This window comes from Erinaceus europaeus, chromosome 20 (genome assembly GCF_950295315.1).
Source record: "Erinaceus europaeus chromosome 20, mEriEur2.1, whole genome shotgun sequence".
Taxonomy (NCBI): Eukaryota; Metazoa; Chordata; class Mammalia; order Eulipotyphla; family Erinaceidae; genus Erinaceus; species Erinaceus europaeus.
This window is the reverse complement of record NC_080181.1, coordinates 49280873-49301460: the sequence shown is the minus strand read 5'-3', so window position 1 is coordinate 49301460 and position 20588 is coordinate 49280873. Positions and strand designations below refer to the sequence as shown.

General features: G+C 39.5%; 1 protein-coding gene and 1 long non-coding RNA gene across 8 annotated transcripts in view; both read right to left on the bottom strand.

The window, feature by feature from the left end:
• LOC132534857 (uncharacterized) overlaps positions 1-6814 on the bottom strand; it is a 106769-nt gene extending 99955 nt beyond the window's left edge. For 6 of the 7 annotated variants that reach the window (XR_009546597.1, XR_009546596.1, XR_009546594.1 and 3 more), the window contains exons 1-2: positions 4405-4573; positions 3565-3648 (exon numbers count right to left, since the gene is read on the bottom strand). The gene's annotated coding sequence lies outside the window, so the exon portion shown is untranslated. Of the gene's footprint in view, positions 1-3564; positions 3649-4404; positions 4574-6541 lie in introns of those variants that run through there. The other variant, XR_009546595.1, reaches the window with a different exon arrangement.
• Positions 6815-6945: 131 nt separating this feature from the next.
• LOC132534859 (uncharacterized) overlaps positions 6946-20588 on the bottom strand; it is a 538114-nt gene continuing 524471 nt past the window's right edge. The window contains exons 22-23 of the long non-coding RNA XR_009546598.1: positions 13237-13364; positions 6946-7062 (exon numbers count right to left, since the gene is read on the bottom strand). This is a non-coding gene — a long non-coding RNA (uncharacterized LOC132534859). The remainder of the gene's footprint in view (positions 7063-13236; positions 13365-20588) is intronic.

Here is a 20588-nt window from a genome sequence, read left to right as displayed (position 1 = left end):
GATCATAGTACTGCAATCACGGCTGAGTGTGAATCTCCAATTTCTCTCCCAAATTCTACTACTTTGACTAGAGAAGATCACTTGCCAACATTCAACCCAATTTTCTCAAATCAGGACATAGACGTAGTTTCCACAGCTGCTTAATCAGCCTCATTTCCCTGAAACTCAGGAAACTTATAGATTCTTTTTGTGTAATTGATTAATATTGTAACTCAGACCATATCAATCTTTCCAAGATTGGTGAAGTTATTAAGTCAGAAGCTACATAACAACAGTATCCTAAGTTGAGGCTCCTAAAGTCCATTTGCTTCTGTTGAAATCTCTCTCTCTCACTCTCTTTCTCTCTACTGAAACATGGCGAAAGGGAGAAGATTTGTAGATTTGTTGCTTCTCTTTGGAATCCCATCTTTTTTATTATTCTTCTTAGAGAGGTCTGTTGCTGCTTCCACGTTCAGAAATGCTTCAGATACATTTTCTGTTTTCTTCAGCATGATCATTGTGTTGATAATGACAATGATCTTTCAGGAAAGATCAGAAAAATGATATTTGAATTTAGGAATAATACCAACAGTCAAGGAGAAGAATTTTTCCAGAGACGTGATGTAGAAGATGAGAATCTGGGTATAACTGTCTCAGAAAGATTTCAAGATAGTATTCTGGGCTATGAATTAAATAGTTTTAAAATAAATTTATTTATTTATTTATTTTTAAATTTTTCTTTAAAAAGATTTTTTTTTTTTTATATTATCTTCATTTGATAGAGACAGCCAGAATTCAAGAGGAAAGAGAGTGATAGAAAGGGAGAGAGACAGAGAGACACCTGTAGCCCTGCTTCACCACTTGTGAAGCTTTTTCCCTGCAGGTGGGAATTAGGGGCTTGAACTGAACCCAGGTCCTTTTGTACTGTAGCATGTGCGCTCAAGCAGGTGTGCCATAACTTGGCCCAAAACTAGATGATTTCTACCAATTAGGAAACACAAAATGATACGTTAAAATAATTCATATTGGTAGGTGCTTTGAAGACTTTAACATACTTTTTCTTCACTACTCTGAAGTTTCAGGTGTCCTAGGTTCCTGTTTCTTATGCTCCAGAGAGTTCTTCTAAAATGATGTGGTCTACTGTATACGCATTATACTACTAAAATCAAGAACATGACATTTGAAAAAAAAAATTGCAGAAAGTTAAGCTTAGGAAATAAAGAAAATTTCTCCCATATATATGCTTTTTCCCGGCTGGTCTGTTATACACGCAAGCTTATATTTGTCGTTGTAATCATTTTATAGACATGATTTTTGTATTCTTTGTTTCTTAACTTCCACAATAGGCATTTTTCTCAAAATGCTATGCATTTTCTTGTTTCTCTTTAGGGCAAGTTCCAGTATGTTCTGAACTGTTTTCTAGATTTGAAAATGGTCTTAGATGGGGCTCAGTTAAATATTCTCTTCCTCTACCCTTGTCTTTAACCACTGCTTTCCAGATGTTGCCTTATCCAAACAGGGATGGCTATTCCAGTGATAGCTCGGCAGGAATGTTAGACCTATACCATTTGGGTAGCACTGTATGTAATTTGCAGATACACATTTTTAAAGAGCTAGGAAAAAATTCAAGTACAGACAGATGGAAACAATGAAAATGATTAAAGGATGGGGGAAAAAATGAGATCTTTGAGGAAAGATAAAAGATGATGAGATTATTTGTTCTTCTCAAAAGAAAACCAACAAGGAGGTAGTTTGGTGAAGTTCTTAAAGAATGTGCAGAATTATCATAAGAACAAATATCCTTTTTTTTTTCCTTTCTGTTTTGTAACAGAACATGGATAAGTGGACTAAAATGGTGATTGGGGCATACATAAAGGCTCTCGTATGTTCTGCCTCTGGGACAAAAAAACAAGAAACAGCCATAAGGGAAACATAGGAAGGATATGAAATACTCAGGTCGTCAGCCACCCTACTGAAGAGAGATGAATGCCACCATATGTTGGTGATAATTATTTCCACTCTACCTTTCTTCAGAACACTGCGTTCGTTTCCCCAAGTGGCTAATGTCTTCTCTCTGTCACTGCAGCTCCTGATGATTGCATCACTGTCACAGGCAGAGTTGTCAGGAGGCATCTGCCTCTCAGTGGATAGCAAGCTGGTCCTCCAAAACAGATCTAGCCTTCAGTTCCTCCTTCCTCCCCCTGGATGGTTGACTTCCTTTGAATGCTATGATCTCAAGCAGCAAAGAATTGTCGCTTTATGGACGGTGAAGCAGGTCTGCAGGTGTCTCTCTCTCCCCCCCTCTCTGTCTTCCCCTCCTCTCTCCATTTCTCTCTGTCTTATCCAACAATGAACGACATCAACAACAACAGTGATAACCACAACAGGGCTACAGCAACAGGGGCAACAAAAGGGGAAGAAAAAAAAAGATGGCCTCCCGGAGCAATGGATTCATGGTGCGGCAGTGAGCCCCAGCAATAACCCTGGAGGCAAAAACAAAAAAAAAAAAAAAAAAGAAGAATTCTACCTAATATTATTCTACTACCTCCTCCATTTTGGTTCTGCTTCATCCAATCTGGTTAGATCTTGTAGCAAGCTAATGGAAATTTTGGAGGTCTTAAGATTGGAAAATAATATGTAAATTTTAAATTAAATAGGTAAGTTTCAGCATGGTAGAATTTATCTTCAGTGTATTCCTATGGAAAAAAAAATACCGTCTTGGAACCATTTCATATCTACTTTATTTTTCATCCCAATTTTTAGTTTCATATGTGTGTCCTCAGATCCTTTGGCTATAGTCTTTTGGACAGAGCTCTTTGACTTCTTATCATTACTGGGTAAAGAAAAGAAAAAGAAAGAAAGAAAGAGAGAAAGGAAGAAAGAAAGAAAGAAAGGAAGAAGGAAAGAAAGAAAGAAAGAAAGAAAGAAAGAAAGAAAGAAAGAAAGGATGAAAGACAAGTTTCACATATACATGACAGTGCCTCAAATTCTGGAAAACAGTAAGAATCCCACCACTATAAAAAGGCTCTGTTTCCTAGCTACTTAGCGTATAGGATTTGAGCTCAGACTTAATGGAAACAGATTCTGATGCAGCACTAGATAGCTTGCGGGTCTTTGGAACGTTAATTCTGTGACTCAAGTTTCTTGAGCTGTAAAGTTAAACAGAACAAACTACTTTTATATGACTAAGGATTTTAGTTGATAAAACAACCACTTCACTTAGTAAGCAAATTTCACTCTCTTAGCTAGTACAACATTTGCTTTTTCTGTATTCACTACAAAAATAAATAAATAAAAAATAAGATATATTCATAGCTTTAATAGGCTACCATGGTTGAGACTCAGCATGTCCAAGGTACATGAAACATCAAGATGAGGTTTTCAGACTTATTGTTTCCCTCCTTGCCATCCTTTCCCTATAAACCTTACTCTTTGCCGACCCCCATAAGAAATGTCCAGATTCTTCTCTGGTGTGATGCAAACCTATTTTATTAAGCATTTATCCAAGTAATATCCTCACTATCATTTTCTCCCTGGGAGAATTTCAATGCCCGATGTTAAAACCATAGTGTTGTTCCTACCTACCTCTTTGCTTTCTATTTGAGTCTTAGCTCAGTTACTCTGACAGTGTGTGAATCTTCTCTCCTCCCAAAACACTAGACTCTGGACCTGGAAAACAAGAATGATAACATACATAGTGGCTATTTTATTATTTTATTTTATTTTTATTTATTTTATTTATTTATTCCTTTTTGTTGCCCTTGTTTTATTGTTGTAGTTATTGGTTGTTGTTGTTGTTGGATAGGACAGAGAGAAATGGAGAGAGGAGGGAAGACAGAGAGGAGGCGAGAAAGATAGACACCTGCAGACCTACTTTACTGCCTGTGACTCCCCTGCAGGTGGGGAGCTGGGGGCTTGAACCGGGATCCTTATGCTGGTCCTTGCGCTTTGCGCCACGTGCGCTTAACTCGCTGCACTACCCCTCGACTCCCTTTTTTAAAAAAATGTTTATCTTCATTTATTTATTTATTGGATAGCTACAGAAATTGAGAAAGTAAGGGGAGATAGAGAGACAGACACCTGCAGCGTTGCTTCACCGCTCACAAAACTTTCCCCCTGCAGGTGGGGACCAGAGGCTTGAACCTGAATCCTTGTGCATTGTAACATATGCGCTCAACCAGGTACGCCAGCACCTGGCCACCATACACAGCATTAAATGGGTTCATGAATAGGAAGTCCCGGCAGAGTGTCTGGGGAAGACACATCCAGAACACATTTCAGCCACTCTACCCCTGAATTCACTGAGTTAATATAATAATCAAAGTACATTAAGTATATGAAAGAATGTTATCAACTCCAAAGCCCTTATTGTTGCTGGTAGTATCTTAACCATTATTGGAATTTACCCCTTTTTTTCCTGCTCACCTCTCTCTGCTTCTGTACACTTGACACGAGGATTGTGGTGAGCTCTCTGTCAGTCTTCATGCTCCTGATGGATTTGCCAAAGGGTATCTGGGATGCTTTTGTTTTGCAGAGACTGGCCCTTTGGAAAAGGAGTTTGGGCAGAGGCTGTGGAGTTCTCTTGCAGGTACAAATTCGGTGAAAGGTTTAGTCAGGAAATTTAAGTAGACTGGAGTTGGCAGTCAGCTGAGGTAAAGAACAAACACCTCATCACAGACCCCTGCGAGCGTCAACCCGGCTTTGACCTAGCACGTTATGATCTGGCCCTCCTCAATCGCTATCGAACAGGCCATGGCCGGTGCGCCGCTATGTTCCACCGTTGGGGAGCCAGAGACGACCCGAACTGCCCCTGCGGCTACAGACAGACTATGACCCACATAGTCAACGACTGCCACCTCTCCAGACTCAAAGGAGGTCTCGAAACTTTACATCAGGCTCAACCTGATGCTGTTGACTGGCTACGGAAGAAGGGCAAATGCTAGAAGAAGAAGAAGTAGACTGGAAACTCCTCCCCAAACACATCATTCTAAATTAAGTAACAACTCACTGAACTGTGGTGACCAACCTAATCTGAATTTGTGAAAGTACTGGCTTCCATCCCTTCGCTGATATTTTTAATATCTCTGAGATGATTTCAAGATATCAAAATGATGTCCATAGGCTAGGTGTACCAATGAAAAGGGGTACTATGCTGTGATTCCCCCAAATAATAAAAATTAAATACTTAAAGAGGGTGAGTTTTGGCCATAGGGCATCAAGATGGATTTTTTTTTTTCTTAGAGTGTTACATTGAGTTGAGGGCCAGAGAGATAGCACAATGGTTATGCAAATGACATGCATGCCTGGCTTCACCATGAATTAAAGTTGAGCAGGACTCTGATTTTTTTTTTTAAGTGTTAAATGGACCCCACAAGATATCTTGCTGTACTTCCTTAGGAAAAAAAAAAAAAAAGAAAAGAAAGGCTGAGAAAGGGGGGTGGGGTGGGGGTGGGATAGCACTAACTCATGAAGGAAAAAAAACTGTTCGAGCTGTATTTTAAAAGGAAATTTCCTCTTTAAAGGCTGGTTTTGCAGCTTCAAAGTAAATTAACATTCATTAAGAGCCTGTCCGGAGCTAAAAGGTTTCTTAATGATTTCCATTGTGGACTTAAAAAGACACCTGTGAAATAGACTGTATTGGCTTCAGGCTGGAGAGGCCAAACTGAAGCCCAGATAAAGAAATCTATCAAACAAAACAGCCCACAAAGGCGACAACAGAATCCCCTGTCTTAGGATGTGTGGTCCAGTTCTTGTTAGCACACTGCTGCCTGCAGAGTGAGCTCACTGGTTCCAACTACTGGTCCTTGATCTCAACTATGTCCTTGAGCATGATCATGGACAGTTTTAAGAAATGCTACTAAAACATAGTCACTAATCCAGCTGTTCTGTAGGACTGAGTTCTTCACAGGTAAAAAATCTTTTTCCTCTATGACGAGCACACAGAGGAGTCCACAATATCCAGTAAAAGTCTTGGATTTAGTGTCATTGAGAAATTTTTGTTGAATTATGATGTGATTTATGCATTTTGTCTATCTTTCTATTCACTTCAAAAATATGGATTATGACAGAAGTGGACAAGTTTTTTTTTTCTGTCAAAGGCCATTTGGATACTTGTAATTTTTATTTATTGGATAGAGACAGAGAACTTGAGAGGGAAGAGGGGAGGGGGGAAAAGAGAGACACTGAGCACTGCTTCACCCCTGCAGAGGGAATCCAGGGGCTTGAACATGGTTTTCTGTGAAAGGTAACATATATACTCAACCAGGTGCACCACTGCCACTCAGCCCCTTATTTGGACATTTGTAACATCATCACAACTATCAACATTTAAAAAAAAAATTTATTACCTTTATTTATTTATTGGATAGAGACAGCCAGAAATATAGAGGGAAGGGTGGGGGATAGAGAGGAAGAGAGACAGAGAGACACCTGCAGCCCTGCTTCACCACTTGCAAAGCTTTCCCCTTGCAGGTGCAGACCGGGGACTGGAACCTGCATCCTTGTGCACTGCAACATGTGTGCAATCTAGACTGATCATTGCCCCAGGCTGAATGTTCCTTACCCCTGGATCACAAATATGCAATGTCCATTTTGTAGATTATAGGTAAGCGTTCAAAGTTTGATAAAATAACAATATTTAAATTAGAAGAAAAAGATATGGCTTTGACTTCCACGAGTGGCACTTGCATCTCTGTTTCTGAGGGGAGCATGACAAGACAGCTTGCAGGTCAGGAAATGGGCAGGACTTTCCTCCACACCTGGGAAACAATGGTGGGTGATTTGCATGAGCCCGACCAGCCTGAGGGCCTGGGAGCTGTTGTTTCTAATCGCAAGGAGGCACCTAGGAAAATAATGGGCGATTCACTTGAGGGAAGTCCATCACCACCCTCCCACCCCCTGGAAAAATGGACCCTGGAAGGAAGAATACAAAGGAGCTGTAGGTTTAGAAATGGACACTTGCAAGAAAGAATGTGCAGGTCCTCCAGGTGACCTGGAGCTTGGCAACCTCAACCCACAAACATTGAGAAGTCATTGCCTGAGGGGAGTTGGAAGGTCTTGCTTGGCCTGCCTGTAGCATGAGTCCTGGAAAAAAAAAATTAAATGTGGTTAAGAAAGGACAGGGAGGTGGGGGGGGGAAGCTGTCTGGAATATCCCAGACCCATATTATACAATGTCTCCTCCTCCTCCTCCCTCTTCTTCTTATTATTTTAATTTGTGTGTGATAATATTAAGCTTAGTGATTAAGGTAACTGTATTAATGTATTTAGCATATATTATATATTATAATCTATGTATTTAGCATATATGGTATATTATAATGATGTAGTGAGCATATATCATATGATATAATGAATATCTAGAATAGTTATATATTATATATTATAATGAATGTATTTAGCATATATTATCTTAGTACATAACAGGAAATGTGAAACTTATTACTATAGCAATTGCATATTTCACTATGACAACTTGAGCAGATAACTTAAACATAAAAATTAATGTTGTGACTCGTATAGGAAGATTTGTCCCTTTGGTTTCTGTCCTTCCTTCAGAAAATCCTCCCCCCCCCCCGCACCTCCCCCCGCACCTCCCCAAGCTCAGCTCTGCAGTCTCGGGTCCTGTTCTCTCTACTAGCTGCTACCCCCCCCCCCCCCCCCGCCTTCTCTGCACACTGAGATCCAAAGAAGTCCAAAAGGGGAAGAATCAGAGAGGCCGTCAGGGGGAGCATCTGGAGCGAGTAGAGTGTGTCGTCTGGATGGCTGAGGCTCCTGGTTCCATCCCAGCCACTACAGGTGCCAGAGGGATGCCCCTGGATCCTCCCACTCATGTGAAACTCTTTCTAAATACCTTATGGAGAAAATTAAAAGAAATACTGTTTTTTCAAAGAAAAAAAAATAATAATGTTGTATGGGTTTCAATACAGCCTTTATCCTAGCTAAGATGAGGTTATAAGGTTCTTGAGCTCAGACCATGGGCAGAGCAAACATAGGGATGCTTATATTTTGACTCAAAGTCAATCACAGTGTCTTTGGTCATGAAGTGATATTACTTTTTTTTTTTTTTTTTTTTTGTCTCCAGTGTTTGGTGCCTGCACTATGAATCTATGCCTCCTGGAGGCTATTTTTCTCATTTTATTGCCCTTGTTGAATAGGACAGAGAGAAATGAGAGAGCAGAGTAAGACAGAGAGAGGGAGAGAAAGACAGACACCTGCAGACCTGCTTTACTGCTTGTAAAGCAACTACCCCCCAACACAGGTGGGGAGCCGGGGGGCTAAAACCAGGATCCTTAAGCCCGCCCCTAACCCACTCTGTGCTATCCCACCCCACCCCCATGAAGTGAAATTCTTTTTTTTTTTAAAAAAAAGTCACTTGTGAAGTGACTCCCCTGAAGGTGGGGAGCCAGGGGCTCGAACTGGGATCCTTACACCGGTCCAACTCCCATGAAGTGATATTCTAATGGACCTCTGTTAACATTAACAACTTAAGCTCTGCTTTCCCCAAAAAGATCATGCTAGAGGCTTCATTATTTTTCCATTAATTGTTTTCAAATGACCAGGCAATACATTTTGTGGCTGGAAAGATTTTGTATTCTTTATTTCTTGGCTATCAAAGATTTCAGGCATCTACAAATGTACGCAAATGTGTAATAAGTGCTTGAATATAAATACCAATATAAGCAAATATTAAGTATTAATAAGAATAAAACAGTGCTACTCCAGCAGAAAGCCTTTTAGGCATGGTACTTCCTCTATGTTATTATTGTTGTTGTCATCTGGATAGAGATTGAGAGGGAATATTAACAGTGTAAAACATCTTTGCTAGGTAGCACCAAATGATTAAATCATTTGTACCCATTTCTATTCTCTGAGTCCTTTCTACCTAAATCCTGGCTAGTACCTGGTATTGTCAGGAATCAATTTCTGACTTTTTAAAAATATTTGTTTTATTTTAATAAAAGAGAGATATGGAAAGAGCCCTACTCAGTTCTGGCTTATAGTGTTGGTGGTGGGGGTCTTGAAGGGGGGACCTCAGTACCTCAGGCCTGGGAGTCTTTTGCATAGCCATTATGCTGTCTCCCAGCCCCTATTTTTGACTTTTTGTTTGTTTGTTTGTTTAGTTTAGTACTCTGAGGACAAGGAATGATAACATAATAGTTATGTAGAGGCTCATGCCTGAAGCTCCAAAGTCTCAGGTTCAAACCCCATCACCACCATAAGCAAGAGCGGAGTAATGCTCTGGTTAAAAAATAATAATAATAATAATAATAAAGGACTCATCATTTTTATTAAAAATTATTGTAATTGTACATTTATATACATTCACTTAATGGTTTTGTTTTCCTAATGGTTGAGCAAGTATCTGTATCCAGGTGTTATATTCGGCATTGTACCTGTATTCTGACTGGCTACTTTAGCTATTTAATAAACACTCTTGAAATAATAATTAAAAGGGGGCTGGGCGGTAGCGCAGCCGGTAAAGTGTACATGGCACAAAGCGCAAGGACCTGTGTTAAGAATGTAAAGATCCCTGTTCCAGCCCCTGGCTCCCCACTTGCAGGGGGATCGCTTCGCAAGTGGAGAAGCAGGTCTGCAGGTGTCTTTCTCTCCCCTTCTCTGTCTTCTCCTCTTCTCTCGATTTCTCTCTGTCCTATTCAACAACAATAATAGCTATAACAGCAATTACAACCACAACAAGGGCAACAAAGTGGGGAAAATGGCCTCCAGGAACAATGGATTTGTGGTGCAGGCACCCAGCAATAACTCTGGAGGCAAAAATTGTAATAATAATAATAAAACAGAAATGATTGATATATTAATAGATGGCTATATATATTCTTCCAACAAAGAGCTTACTAGCTATCTACTAGTTCACTTTTTACTTTTCTAGAAAAAATAATTGGGGCATTATGTGTCTTGGTTTTAATTATGAAAAATATTTTTTAAATTTCTTTACTTTGCCAATTTTCATAAATCAGTTCTCTTGGCTTCTGCTTATGTGTAGTATGTAAGGAAATTAGATATTTGTTGTATATAGCAGATTTTATTACAACAAATGATTTTCTCTTTTTAGATAGTCAAAAGTTCTCTGCAAAAATGTAACATTCGCCCTTCTCACTATTAATGTTTTGATTGTCTCTCTTTTCATATAATATTAACTAGAAATACTTTCTTAAAATTAAAACACAAAGTGCAAAAGCACAGTAAGTCTCTTTATATTACCTCAGACTCTTAATTAGAATTCCTCTAGAGCAGAAAATAGAAAAACACATACCTATAGGGACCACCTGGCAACGAGAATGGGGGAAGTCAGTCAGACTGTTTACATGGAGCTGCATATGTCACCATCAATTATAACTTGTCCGGCTGCTGTCGTTACCATTTACAAACCCGAGTGATCCAAACCAAACAGAGGAGTTCCTCCTGCTCTAATGCTTTATCCGTAAGTATCTATCTGTTTGGAACCCCATATAGATCATATATATAATTAATTAATTAATGAGAAAGGAGAGAGAAAGAACCAGACATCACTCTGGTACATGTGCTGCCAGGGATTGAACTCAGGATCTCATGCTTGAGAGTCCAATGCTTTATTCACTTCACCACCTCTCGGACCATATAGATATTTTTAACAGTAGCTTACAACACCTCTCCACAGCCAACTTCAAGATTTTTTTTTCCCACCTCCAGGGCTATCACTGGGGCTCAGTGCCTGCACTATGAATCCACTGCTCCTGGAGGATGTTTTTTTCCCCATTTTTGTTGCCCTTGTTGCTCTTGTTGTTATTTTTGTTATTGCTATTATTGTTGTTGGATAGGAAAGAGACAAATGGAGAGAGGAGGGGAAAACAGAGAGGGGGAGAGAAAGACACCTGCAGACCTGCTTCACCGCTTGTGCTTGTGAAGCGACTTCCCCCTGCAGGTGGAGATGGGGGCTCGAACCAGAATTCTTATGCTGGTCCTTGTGCTTTGCGCTATGTGCGCTTAACCCACTGCACTACCGCCTGACCCCCGAATTTATTTTTTTTTAAGATTTTATTTACTTATTTATTAATGAAGAATGACTGGAGGAGAAAGAACCAGATATCCCTCTGGTACATGTGCTGTCCGGGATTGAACTTAAACTTGGGACCTCAATCTTGAGAGTCCAACACTTTATCCACTGGCACCATCTCCCAGACCACAAGAAGTTGACTTTCTTGAACTCAGAATTTAATATATTTGTCATTTATTGGAAAAGTGTATGGCAATCAGGTCTGTCAAAATATGTTCGTACTTACTGTCTATTAAATTTTATTATTTTTCTGCTTCCCTTCTTTTTTTTCCCCCGGGGGAAGGGCAGGGAGGAAGGCAGAAAAAAAGGCCTGTTGCAGAGATGCAGAGAGAAAGTGAAAGAAACCACAGCACTAAAGTTTCTTCTTTAAGGGGGCTTGAACCCAGGTTGTTCCACTCTCCAAGTGAGCTGTTTCTCCCACCTGTTCTCTCTGGGAAGTTCAGTGTTGTGCCACTGTATTTTTAAAATTTTTTAAAAATATTTATTTTCCCTTTTGTTGCCCTTGTTTTTCATTGTTGTTGTAGTTATTATTGTTGTTGTTATTGATGTTATCATTGTTGTACAGGACAGAGAGAAATGTAGAGAGGAGGGAGAGACAGACAGGGGGAGAGAAAGACACCTGCAGACCTGCTTCACCTCCTGTGAAGGGACTCCTCTGCAGATGGGGAGCCAGGGGCTCGAACCGGGATCCTCACGCCAGTCCTTGTGCTTTGCACCACCTGCGCTTAACCTGCTTGGCTCCCGCCTGACTCCTGTGCCACTGTATTTTTTTATAAGTCCCACTATCATTACCCATTCTGTTTGAATGTCTTTTCTTCTAGTTTTTCATGGTGATATTGAGAGATTACATCTCAGAGACTTTATGTGTTTCTCCAATGATCTCCTACTCCCCTCCCCCAATTAATAGTCTTGATTCATCTCACCTGGAATTTTACTCAGTCTAATTTTAATCAGTCACAATTTGTACTTAATTTATTCCAATTTTTTTCTGGTTTAAAAGTCCATTCGATGTTTGGGAGCTACTCTCTGCCCCTATCTGGTTTTCTAGCCCTGTTCTCAACTCTGACACCATCTTCCCAGACAATATTTTTAGCTCACCTGCACATTAACTGTCAAGCTCAGACAAAAATTACTACCCCCCCAAGATAGATTTCCTAGCTTCTTCCCACACAAAGAACTCTAATTTCATCTGCTCTATTTCTCCCTTTGGGTTCTGTTTACTAAACTATTTGTCCTGCTTGATATCTTACCTCTGTGTAAGCTAAGTAACATCACCACTTCATCTTCTTCCCTCTTGTCTTTGCTGAATTCATGAAGGAAACCTCTCCACTGTATTTGGTTGTTCTCTTCTCCTTTCCCTCTTCCGCATGGACTACACTCATTGACTGAGTCAGAGTCCTGTTTGTTTCCTAGTTTTTCCCTCAGAGACCGCAAGAATCATCTCCTAGGTATCTCACTTTCTCGCGGGAGAGCACTGTGACTCAGTTCTTTGACTCTCGTGAGAACTTCACCTATAGAAACTCCTTTCAAGTTCTGCTTTGGAGAAATCAGTCTCCAAACTCTGAGTACTGCTATCTTTATATCCTATTGTTTATTCCCATGTAAAACAACCATACGGAAATGTATGATGCCCAATTCAATTTGATTTCCAAATCAACGATGCTTGTGCTTTTAGTCTAAGTATAACCTGTGCTTGTTTTGTTTTTACTAAGTCCAGCAGTGTCACACCCAGTGGGAATCTAAGTGGGGGAGGAGGAATGAGACCTGGCATCTACACAGAAGTCCACCATTGCTACTCAATCCATTTCATAAGTCTGTGGTTCCTCTCTCCATCTCTCTCTCTCTCTCTCTCTCTCTCTCTCTCTCTCTCTCATTCTTTATCTCTCTCACTCATTTTTGGCTCACTTTATTTATTCCAGCAAGCATGTATCGCTTAGTTCTTAGAATTAACAGAACTCATGTGCCTGCACAGGCTAGCTGCCCCATTCTTGAGGTGAAGTGCCACAGCATCCCAAGTGAGAGTGACTGTGTTGGACAGGAATGAGGAAACGTCATGTAGATCACTACCTATTGATGGCCACCATCACTTTATAGCTTTTTCTTTTCTTTCTTTTTTTGATAGAGACAGAGAAAGACTGAAAGGGAAGAGGGTGACAGAGAGGAAGAGAGACAGAGAAGCACCTGCAGCATCATTTGACCCACCTGTGAAGCTTCCCGGCTACAGGTGGGGTCCAGGGGGCTAAAGCCAAGGTCCTTGTCCATGGTGATGTTTGTGCTCAGCCTGGTGCCACCTTACGGCCCTTAGTTCTTTATTTTCATTGCAGAAAGTCCTAAAGAAAAATAATTTTGTAAAGATTTAGCGTCACTGAAGAGAACAGGGCGCTATCTAATGAGGGGCTTGTGGGCTGCTCAGATTAGGAAAGCACACAGCATGGATTTCTTTGTGACTTTCTCTAACTTTTAAAAGATATTTTTTGAAGCTTTGTGCATAGCTTAGTAGTCTTGCTCCTAATTTACCTTTAATATGATTAGACATTAGTTTGGCCAAAGTAGTGGGTGTAAAGTTATATAACATTGTTTAATCTTGCATTTATCAAAGTATTGATATATCAAATAATTTTATGTTTATGGGCCAACATGATTTTGCATTAGTTAATTGCATGCTAATTTCATATGTATCCATTTTTGAAAGTCTGATAATCTTATATATTATATTATTTTATTTTATTTTTTGCCTCCAGGGTTATCACTGGGCCTCGATGCCAGCACTATGAATCCACTGCTCCTGAGACCTTCCCCCCCCCTCTATTTTGTTGTTGTTTGTTATTAGATAAGACAGAGATAAACTGAGAGAGGTAAAGAAAGATAGACACCTGCAGACCTGCTTCATCGTTTGTGAAGTGACTCCTCTGCAGGTGGGGAGCCAGAGGCTTGAACCAGGATCCTTATGCCAGTCCCTATGCTTTGCACTTTGTGTACTTAACGCAGCGCACCACTGCCTGGCTTCTAATTTTTAAAATATTTTAAGAGCTAATATTTGTACATTGTACTTATTATTGTTTTATTTTGTAAGGCAGAGAAGAATTGAGAAAGGAAGGAAAGATAGAGAAAGACACCTGTAGCACTGCCTTCCCACTCATGAAACTCATCCAGACTAGGTTCTTGAACCTGGGTCCTTGTGCATGGTAACATGTTCACACAACCAGGTGTGCCACTGCCTGGCCTTTTTTGTATATTATACATGCATAATTAATTGTATTCTCTGAGTCAAGTCATTGTCTTTAGTTTATTAGTTCTTTCTTTACTATATCAAGCTATTAATAGAGAATTCAGAGATTGACAAATCAACATACTTATTTACTTTAAGTTTTGTTTGTTTGTTTTGTGAGAGAGAAAACTTAAAATGGTGAAATACATTTCTGAGATTGCTTTGCTGGTTAATGTTAAGAAGGGAATGAGAAGTTGGGTCACTAGATTTCAGAATTAATGTGACAGTATCATCCCAACATACTCTCTGCTGGACTCTGATTAAAGTTTATTCCTAGCAAAAAGGGAAAAGAAATATATACAACGTGTAGCCATATTCCTAACCACCATTAATTCCTTGTGTCACGGATTTTCCATTGTATTTCAACAAAGGGTTTATTGAGGTATAAAGTATGTTTTGAGAATTATCTTTTCTCTTTCCCTTTCCCCTCTCTCTGCTAGGCTTCATTTGATAGCCATGAACTGTGGATAAAGAATAAATATGGCTCTCCCCCCTCCCCATACCCTAGGACTATCCTCTTCTTTATTTATGTCTGACCTGGTACAGCACAGCTGACCTTGGAAAGTTTAATTGAGGCTGGAATTATACGGCACAGCTTGAGGCCACCTGAATTTAGAGGGTGTGACATACACAAAGACACACACACCCGCACATGCACACACACACATCGATAATGGAATGACCTGATGAACCCAGTGTGTGTGTCCACGTAGCCTGAGCCCTGCTGAAGGCACAGCCATGAAACAGGCCATTGTAAATGGTATTAGACAGAATTCCTGTGATTCTATTAAATACACACACATTCCTACATAATTAAAATGTAGAGTTTAGTCACTAAGTAAATACAGAATTACTTAGAATTACTAAAATATGGAAGTTATTAAGGTAAGGTTAAAAAAAAAAAAAGCAATAGTCAGTGGTCATTCCTTCAAGCATTGTTTCTGTGAAATGTTTCATATATTTATAAGCGTTCAAGTACTGGATAAATGCCCACCTTTCTACTCTGTCATTAAGATAATTTGATAATACAAAAGCAAACAAGAATGTTGATAACTGATTTTTATTTGATAACAAATTAAATGGTTTAAAGCTATCTTAAGTAGTCAATTACCAAAAATGGCCTAGTCTATTTAATAATAAGATAATGACCAGGATTTTTTTTTTAATTCTAAAAAAACCAAAGACATTGCTATTGAGGAAAAAAAATTTTTTGATGTCTTATTAAGATTTAAAAATTAATTGCATCCTTAGCCACATACCAACTACTCACCGATTTATTACATGGCAGATTTTGAACAATTTCAGTGTGGGTAGCACAGGTGAAATTGAAAATATAATGCACGGGCTGTTCACTGGCGGCCCTTCCTTTTGTCTAATTAAGCAAATATTTTTTCATTATTTTCAGAGACATCATATATCCTGGGTAATAGTAATTTACAGCATGATGAAGCCCAAAATGTCTGGCATATGATGAAGTGATGAAGTATACACACTTTATATCTGCTTCATCAATTCAGTTAAACCTTGTCCCCAGAATTCCCTTCAAGTAGTTATAGACTAAGATTAAATAAATCAGTTCATTTTATTTTGTGTATATACATGCAAATATATAAATACATACATGTATGTGTATATGTATATGTATAGCCAGATAATTTATTAGAGTCCAATAACAAAACTCTAAGAAGCCTTTCTGTATACTTTTTTTTTATTTTTCAAAAAGAATCTCATCGATATGAGCCGAGCTCAGAAACACATTTAACATAAAGGAAGAACTCACGTCTGCCCACAGGGCTTTCTAGATTCACACACATAGAAGCTGGACAGATAATTACACCCATATGCACCCATATAAACTTGCCCACAAATGAGGTTTATAGCTATAAGTGAAACTCAAGATGTTTCCAAGTCAAAGCATAGCTTCATTCATCAAAACATGAAGCGAAATCATCTCTCAATGACTTCTCAGAGCAGCTGCACTTTCTTCAGTTACTTTCTTCACGTCCAATATAAAGTGGTGGATGTAATAAAACATCTCAAAATGTATAAAGTTTGAAATCCATCTTAAAAAAAAAAAACTAAGAAAAGGACAAAGAGCCATGTCCACATTCTGCTATGAGTTCTAACTCACACACATGTTCTGCTGTGCTTGGAAAACCCAGACACGTTAGATTGCCCTGGTCATCGTGGTCGAATCTAGAACTCCAAATTGACAAATAAATCAAGCAAATAAATGGCACTTAAATAGCACTGAGTTCCAGGCACTAATCTAAACACCTTATACATAGTAATGTCTTTAAATGTGATTACTCGGTAATCAAATGTCCTTGCCTGGGAGAAACTTCAGTTCACTATTCGGAGATAACAGGGAGCGATTTTTCACATAAACAGTATTGAAACACGGGAGCAAAGAGTTCATCCTTTATCCAACCTCCCATTGATTTCTTATTCTGAGCTACAGCACAGAAACCACTAAGATTTATATGACTTCAGTTTAAAATGGAAATTGTCTTGTGATACCAAATCTTAATTTATTTTTCAGTAAGAAAAGTCTCTTATTTAAAAATTAGCCCCCCCCCCAAAAAAAAGGTAGACATAGAGTTTTCTAACCATCTCATAATTAATCTGTGGACATTTGCAGTTAATTTTACATATTCACACAAGCCGTTGCCTCGAGACTGTCTGAACACCAACAGCCCAGAAAATCTGATGCTTGACAAGAAAAAATAGTAGATTCAAGAGTGATCTATTTTTTTAATAGACCTTGGATTAGACTATTTCAAATCTCCCTTGTCCACATAACCAGTTATAAAGTCTGCCTTTGCCTATTGATAATTATACTCATTCTGGTCTTAAGACATACAGCTTATTAGTAAAATGGAATCTACTTATAGTACTGAGTTCACTCTGTCTAGAAAATGTTTTTTAATATTTGCAATGAAAGTTATAACTGAAAGTTGGCATTACTGTTTTCTCTCATTTAAAGTGAAAGAAACCCCAGTATAAATAATTACAAAAGGTTTGGTCTATTCTTCTTTAATTCTGAAATATGTTACATACTGTGTCCTAAAATAAATGCTTGAAAACACAAATTCAGTTATGATAGATAGACAGACAGACAGATAGATAACTTCTGTGAAGAACAAAAGGTAGAATCGAGTAAGATATCTTGACTATCTCCTACCCAAACCGGGTGATCTTTCCCTTGTCTGGACCATCCCCAGGCAGATATAAACTGAGCACACAGGCTGCAGAGAGGCTGACAGACGTGCAGTATTATTCTGGGGGATGTTTTATGACTTAGGGCTATTGGCCTCTAGAGATGGAGCTTACATCATGGACCACTTCACCTGAGACGCAGATCACACTCCCATCGCACGGCCCAGAGGTGTTATCACGCCAGGGAATCACTAATGTCCCCTGAGCCTACATCTGGACCCTCTGGTGCCAAGATGGCCTATACATCTCACTTGGGGGGTGGGGGGGAGATTCACGTTACTAAACCTCTCTCTACTTTAGGGCAATTTAAATTCCACAGTGGAATAAGAACTATCAGCAAGTATCCATTACTCATAGGACCTTAGTGAATTAAGAACATTTCAGATAAAAGCAAAATGTTGCGATGAGAATGCAACATAGTTTTGTTGCAAGAGCATTGTAAGCTAGCTTCCCTCCATTGTTTAGTTTGTGTTTTGATTTCTGCTGATTTCCATTGAGCCAACCCTGCCTTTGCCAGAAGGCCTCCATGCAGATCTGCAGGACAGCTTCCTTAAGTGTGTAAATAAGGTCCATTTATTCAAATGACAAACTCACAAGGCATCGATCTGAAGCTGTCATATCTCTCCTACAACGCCCAGCAAAGTTTATTTTTGCAACTTTGAATAGCATCCCAGCACTGATGAAGATTCTATACATTTATGATGAGTAATATAGGAACAAAAGTAGTGGGCTTGGGACGAAATATTTTTGGATTTCTCATTTATTACATTTTTTAATAGAAACTCAGGGAAGGCCTTATCTGTTGTCATTTGGTTTAAATTCCCTAGTACTTTTTGTATTTGACCAAATTCCCTTATCTCTTATTCCCTTGTATTCTGCTGTGCCAGGCTCCTAGCAGTTGATATACTTATCTGTGGCTTTATAATAAAGTCTTAGCTTCTACTGAGGGAAAAAAGAGAGAAAAAATTAAAAAAAAAAAAAAAAGGAAAGGAAAAGCTGCTTCTTAAATACTAAATACACCAGCTGCCTGCGTCCATTATATGACTTTGAACTGGGGCCTGTTCTAGGCATATTTGGGAAGCTTTAGGGGTTTGTTGTATGGATCCAATTTAGAGATATATACTGCATCTTCTGTCATTGCCTCTCATTCCCTTAATAGAGTAAGTGATGGGGCTAATATAGATGGCATAAAAATGGAAGGAAAAACATACATAGAGACACACATGGAGGAATATTTGTCAAGAGAGAAATAAAGAGGGCAGATTCCTTATACTCCTGTCCCCACCCCACCCCCCAAGTCCACCCCCATCCCCAGGGCCTTTCATGTTAATCTAAAACATTTAGATTAAAAGATCCAGACAGACACAGTTTCGCACAGAATGCCAATTTAGATCATTGTAGACAAGTCTTCCTAATTTGACACTAAGCATGTTACTTGTTTTAATCCCATTAAAAAATAGTAAGATAACCCAAATCCTAGTACCATCAATATGCTGAATACCCAAATCATCATGTTGAAATGGAATGTGACAGTTTCAGAGCCATTGCACAAGGAAAGCAGACAGGAACACATAAACAAGGAAGGAGCACCGTGCGTCTGCAACCCTCAACGACCCTGGGTCCATGCTCCCAGAGGGCTAGAGAATGGGAAAGCTACCATGGGAGGGGGTGGGTTATGGGGATTGGGTGGTGGGAATTGTGTGGAGTTGTACCCCTCCTACCTTATGTTTTTGTTCACTAATCCTTTCTTAAATAAAAAATTAAAAAAAAAAAAAAAAGAAGCCATGCATGCTCTCCCACACAGGATTATAGGAAGTGTGTTTTTATGATGGCAACTGGCCTGATAAGGTCCGGCTGAAGGGGAAGTGGCTAAGCACCTACTGGGTGTCAGATCCTCTTCTGTCAACTGGCTCTTAGAAGCAATGATCCTGATCTACAACTTAGAATTAGGGTTGCAGTGCATCTGGCTTAATCGACAAATTGGGAACCTTTCTCTCTCTCCCTCTCTCTCTCTCTCTCTCTCTGGTGAACTTGAGGATGGGAAACAAACTACATGACATTTTGGAGGTTTTACAGAAATACATAACTTCAAGGTTTACGTTATTTTGTCCAGTCTACTGTGTTTTTGTTTGTTTGTTTGTTTGTTTTGCCTCCAGGGTATGGCTGGGACTTGGTGCCTGCACCATGAATCCACTGTTCCTGGTGGCCATTTGTTGTTGTTGTTACTGAATAGGACAGAGAGAAATTGAGAGAGGAGGAGAAGACAGAGAGGGGGAGAGAAAGATAGATACCTGCAGGCCTGATACATTGTTTGTGAAGCCACCACCCAACAGGTGGGGAGTGGGGGGGGCGGGGCTCAAACCTGGATGCTTATGTGGGTCCTACCATTTTGTGCCATGTGTGCTTAACCTGCGGCGCTACCACCTAACCCCACCTTTTTTTTTTTTTAGCATATACTGATTACATGGTCACAGGGCAAAACAACTCACTAGTCAAGTGTGCTACATAGTTTTACTGGGCCTGTTTGTTCTGTTGAACCCAAAACAATATTCTACAAGAGTTGACTTTCATATTAAATCTCCTTGAAGAACTTAATTCTCAAGGAAGCAAAGTTAGACTTCTCGGATTAATACCAAAACACAGACTATCAAAATAGTCCAGTGTCTGGTCCCTTCAGAAATAATTCCCTTTGTGTCCACCTTGCCAAGCTGGACACCAGGTCTAGTTACACAGGGCAGGAAAAGACTCTACTCTCAGTCGAGGATTATAAGGCATCTCCTAAAAGCTGTGATCTTGGAGTTGACAGGCTGCTACTCCCCAGGGGCAGTAAATTCTCTGTGAAAGTGCAGAAGGAAGATGGAGAATTGCCTTCTTTTCCCACGACTTGGCCAACAGATGCTTTGCCTTTGCAACACTGTGCGATAAACCAGTGAAATCACCAAGGCAGAACTTGCCCTGAAACGGGCAACTTTAAAAAAAAAAAAGAAGAAGAAAGAAAAGGAACGAACCAATAACCGATTGGGATGACTTCCAGGAGAGAATGTGACAACTCTACCTTTTCATTTCC